Source organism: Musa acuminata, chromosome BXJ1-8, assembly GCF_036884655.1.
Source record: "Musa acuminata AAA Group cultivar baxijiao chromosome BXJ1-8, Cavendish_Baxijiao_AAA, whole genome shotgun sequence".
Lineage (NCBI taxonomy): Eukaryota > Viridiplantae > Streptophyta > Magnoliopsida > Zingiberales > Musaceae > Musa > Musa acuminata.
Window position 1 is genome coordinate 34,258,986 of NC_088334.1, and position 6,015 is coordinate 34,265,000.

Genomic DNA, 6,015 nt, shown 5'->3' on the forward strand with positions numbered 1-6,015 from the left:
ATGTCGAGGGCAGTGCCACAGTCACTACGTTGGAGGAAGAGTTGCTGCCTTATTTCTATTTATTGGGAAATCTCGGGGGCGACATCACATGCGCAGCGGAAGAACAAGAAAAACAAAATCCCCGATTCCTAAAGAGATGTTCGTCGTCATGCGAAGATTGGTGCGTAAAATTCGTGAAACTTAAAAACTGTGTATAGAGTAGATTGTGTTACCTAGGGAGATCGTATATCCCTGTTTCCTTGCAGATCCTTAGGAGAGGGTGAAGGAGGTCAAGCGTCCTCCTCTCTAGCGGTGATCCACACAGCAGGGCTGCGACGACGCTCATCAAAACTCTAGGCCTGCTTTGAGGTGGAGAGGGAGAGGAGAATAGGAGAGGCAATCAAAGGCTCTAGCCTATGAGGCTTTGAATCCCTCCTATTTATAGAGGTACCCTACCAAACCCTAATAGGTCCTCCCCTATTGGGTATTGGATCTGTATCCAATAAGACAAGGGCTCCGTCAGATATCTCATATCCGAACCTCTACTCATCGCAATGTCTACCATATGTGTGTGACCCTCTAGGCCCAATATCGAGCTGGCCATGAGTTATACCTATCAGAACTCCTTCTAACTCAGCGAATTATTATCTCTGTAATAATTCACTTGATTCATCGACTACGGACGTACTAGGCCACTACGCCGTAGTCCCCAGACGATACATGGGAATCCAATCCATTGGACCTGTCTTTCCTCAGTTACCGTGTACCTATAGTCCTTCATCCATCTAATGTCCCTAAGACCGTATATCGAGTATGGTGCTGTTAGACTCATACGGTTTCTACTCGAGTCTCGCTCTAATGGATTCTCTCGGAGAACTCTTTCTCTCTCAACCCGAATGACCCTGGCCAGGGATATTTCTGAGCAAGAACACATGGGATATTCCTCTCATGACGTTGAGAGTGGATGATCCTCTATCGACACTCAATAGCCCTCGTAAGGTCGACTACCACTCCCAATGACCAGCTGTACTAGATCTGGGACAGTCAAACCTATAAGTCTGGTATCAAAGAGTAGAGCACTCATACAGGACATCCTTAGTATCTCAAGTCTAAGGACCAGATATACCACTAGGACTACAGAATCACTGTTTGACAATAAGGCATCATCAACTATCCAGCATTCCGTAAGCGGATCAATCAGTGAACTCATTCTCCAATGAGCACCTGTACTATATCCCTAGTGTCCCTACACGAGCAACTATGAGACCAGCTGCTTCCATCATATAGACGGGTATAAAGCACACCAGTCTGTCCGGTTATCACGATGTCCCTCTCGAGTAACCTATGACCAGGATTATTTAGGATATGTGTTTAAAGGTGAATTTATCTCATTATCGTGATCTCATCACGATCCGATTCTCATTACACAAATCCAAGGACATCATAATATATATATACATATATGCAATAGTTATAAAGTGATATACGCCAAAATATAATAAGCAAAAAGATTTTGTATCAAGTCACACATACCATCACTCACGTGATTGGCTTGCTGGGCACCTATGACTAGCACTATCGCTGCGTGAGGTGAGAGCGCCGGGGTTGGAAGGCGATTGCGTTGATGTGGCTGCAGCTACTGCGACCCAAGGGGCAATCGCCGAGCAACGGGGTTGAGGCTGCGGTGATGGCAACCTGTGATGATGGCAACCTGCGATTATGGTAGAATATGCTAAGCAAGGGGGAGGCGACGTTGAAGCGACCGAGGTTGAGAAGAGGAATCGGTGTTGCGTGTGCTGCTGAGGTTGAGGCAGGGTAGCATACTTGCTGTGGTTGCTGCATTTATTGTTGGAGGGCGGCTATTGTAGAACGAGGGGTTGGTCGTTGGCCAGGAGCAGCGATGGTAGTGGTTGCTGGCCGGGAACTACAGTGATTGGTGGCTATGGCAAAAAATGCAAAGTTACTCTATTGTGGTCGCCACGAGGAGGGATCGCTACCGTTGAGGGCTAGGAGGTAGTGATGGTGGTGCGATTGGGGGGCAGCGTCACCAAGGGTCTGTCGCTGTGGTGGTTGTGACGGTGCAGATGGAAGGCAGCGTTGATCTGTCTCTATCGCACTACGAAAGGAGGCGTTAGTGACGTCGAGGGATCACGTGCGGTTGAGGATACAACAATGTCGTTGAAGTGGCCGGGGAAACAGCGACAGTGGTGGAGAAAGAGTTGCCTTGTAGTGGTGGTGGAGAAGAAGGGAAGCAAGGCTGCAGCGGGCTGCGTTAAGGATCATTGCTCTGATACCAAATGATAAGACCATAAAGTCTTATCGTCGCTCTGATACCAAATGATAAGATCCTACGGCCTTATCGTGGAAGAAAGGGGAGAAAAGGGAATGGCTATAGGTGTTCTCTCTTTTTTTTTCTTGAAAGATAGCTACGACAATCCTCAAATGATCGCTTCAAGGGCCGATCCCCTCGAAGCGATCATTCTCATTCTCATTTCTCCCCTTTCTTCCATGATAAGGCTTTAGGGTCTTATCAATTGGTATCAAAGTGGCGATCCTTGGTGTTCTCGCTGCAGTATTGTCGTAGCTATCTTTCAAAAAAAAAATAAAAAATAAAAATAAAAAATAAAAAAAAGAGAATGCCCGCAACCACTCCCTTTTCTCCCCTTTCTTCCATGATAAGACCGTAGGGTCTTATCATTTGGTATCAGAGAAACGATAAGACTTTAGGGTCTTATCAATTGGTATCAGAGTGTTGATAAGACTTTAGGGTCTTATCAGAAATCAATTGATAATGTTTATGATTTGATCTACGTTTTGAGTGACGCAAGAAGCTTCAATCATAGAGAGATAATTAAAGTAAGAAGAATCATGTTAGGCCGGAGTGGAACATGTCAGAAGATCGGATGTCGAGTCGGAGGATCGATCGACGTATCGACAGAAGGCTTCGGGTCATGGGTTTGGGCATCGGGCCAAGAAGAGCAAAAATTACACCAAGAAAATCGAAGTTGCGAAGGTCAATTGGTCGATTGGGTAATAGGCCGCAAGAGAGGACGATGTACCAAAGAATCAAACGAGGCATCGATGAACCAATGATATATTGGACAACATTTGATTTAGTTTTGTAATAATTGTCTAGATCGAAGTAGGTTTTAGGTGTAATTGGGTGGGAATTAGGCCAACTCAATTAGGGGCCAATTGGGCCCAAGTTTGGGTTGTGTTACGCCAAGTGAAAGACCCAAACAGTGAGCCAACAAGTGGAACCGTTGGTGGCATAGTCTCTGAGACTATGTCAAGCGGTGGTACCACCTAGACATAATCTTCGAGATTGTGTCAGGCAGTGGTACCGCCCAGTGGTAGGGTGTCAAGCGATGGTTCCACCAGATTGGGCAGTGATACTGCCAGACAACAGCCCAGTGTCAATGTTGTAGACGGTGGTACCGCCCAGCACTAGTGGTGGTACCTCTAATACTTGGAAGACCCAAGATGAGACTAGTTTTGGCTCCAAGTTTGAATCTATTTGGAGCCTATAAATACTCCTCTCATCCTTAGTTAATAAATATAAGCACAGAGAACTTAAAAGTGGGAAAACACTACAGCAATCACTTGAGAAATCCCCTCCTCTAGTTCTAAAGTTTAGAATTCTGTTTAGGGAGGAGTAAATACTTGTAAAAGGTTGTCTTCTAAACTTATAAAAAGGAGAAGAGGGGTGTAAAAGGGTAGTTAATCTTCACTTGTTGAAAGAAAATTGTTAATGGATGTCAGTGGCCTCAACGGAAGAGGAATCGGGAGTGGATGTAGGTCATGATGACTGAACTACTATAAAATTAAGTTTGCATTTCTATTTGTGCAATTTACCTTTACTACAAACTGCCTTACCTGCTTTCACTATGCTTTCGTATGCTTTCAAGTTAACATATGTATGATATGATTTTTGTAACATCCTATTAGTCCCACATCGGAAGTGGGCAATATGTATGATTAGCTTATATGAGCCTTATGAGTGTACTATGTTAAACACTTTCTAATGTAGTCTACTTAACATTTTCTGACTCGATAAATTTATTTGGTGGATAATACTTCAACATTCTTTTCTTATTACCAGCTCATTCTAGTTTTAGTTATTCTTATTTAAATTATAATGAAATAAATCAAGCTAAGGAGAAAAGAGAATTAAGAATGAAAGACTCATCTACGTTTATGTCTAATACTACAACCTTATCAGCTATATTGAGAATGTGATCTTAAATCCCTTGAGTGCTATTATATTAAGTCAATCAATTTTTTCATTAATATGTCAGACTTGTTAGTAAATTTAAAAATATATACAATTATGCTTTTATGTAAAAAATAAATACTATTTCATAAATTTTAAATATATGTGAATAACTAAATAAATATTCAAAAATAATAATTAAAATTTAAATATCATATATAATAATATTTATCAATATTTTATACAAAAGATTATTAAAAAATTTATAATTTATATTTATTTAATACCATATGAACCTATAATTAGATGAGTTAAATGATGAAAATAATAGAAGATAAGAACAATTATTGAAGAAGCTTTATTGAAGAAATGAAAAATGCTTCAATACATTAACATGTTCCCTCTCCTATTTATACAAATTAGGAGAAAGGATTTCCCTCAACATAATAGAGGATTTTCTTCAACAGAATAGAGAGAGAAACTTCGCTTTTCTCACAAAATAATAGAAGATAAGAACAATTATTAAAGAAATAAAAAATACTTAAATACATTAACATGTCCCTCTCCTATTTATACAAATTAGGAGAAAGGATTTCCCTCAACAGAATAGAGAGATTTCCTCATATAGTTGGAAAAATCTTATCTTCTATTATTAAACGTATTTAATTAGCCAAGCCCACAATTGGGCTACTCAAAATGGGCTTATAAATTTGAGCTAAATATCAATCTTATTAGATAAGTCAAAATTAAAATTGATCAATGTAAAAAATTAATCAAAATTTAACTTTTTTTCATATTTGATCAAATTGATGAAATATAGGAGTGGTCAAAATATAGGTCAGTCCAAAAAAGATCTTTGACTAGGTTAACATCGGTCAAAGAATTAAAATTGATCGAGTCCAAATCAATTAAAATTCAATCTCTACCTTAATTTTGGTCTAGCATAGGATTTTAATCAATCTTTAAGTTAAAATTACAACAACAAATGAGTCAAAACTTAAACGTGCGCGGCAAAAAGGGTATTTGAGCAATTAGGTCAAGGTCCATATATAAGTAACACCCCCTAGTGCCCCTTCTTTTCTTGGTTTCTTCCTCACCGTGTCGTTGCACGTCGTCAATGCATTGATTACCACCATTAAATGACACACCCAATCGCAAGGGCACCCATGATCCTCTTTATTGGATTGACGACAGCCTTACGACTGCTAGCATCATCGGTTAGTGCCCAATGGTGCACGAACACCAAGCGCGATCGTTGTAGTAATGCCCAAAAGGGTTGTTGCCCTACTGCACAACTGTTGCACCATCGATTGTTGCCTTTGCTAAGGGATCGGCTATGACATTATAACAGCACCTCTGCCCATCGTGGCTACTACTTGCATGGGTGGCTCCTCTAGCATAGTTGTTTGTTGCATAGCGCCTCTAACTCTTTCGTCAACCGCTTGCACTACCCTCCATTAAACCACTACACATACTAGTAGCCTCCAACCCCCTCGGTGTTGTGCCACTAATAGTAGCCACCTTTGGCCACAACAACGCATATGGCATGTGACAACACCACACTCCCTTGTCGTTGTCCACAATAGTAGCGACTTCTTGTCGTAACACCTAACGTTGTGAGATTATCACCCTCGATCGTCGTTAAAACTAATGTGAATCAACACTAGCAGTTGAGATTCTATGATCGTGACTCCCTACAATGCTATCGACAACAATCGATGATACCGCCTACGTGGGTGAGGAAATCTTCGTTGCCCATAAATAAACGACTAGGACTAACTTGATAAATAAAATAGATTGGATCACCTTTTACAGATGAAAGG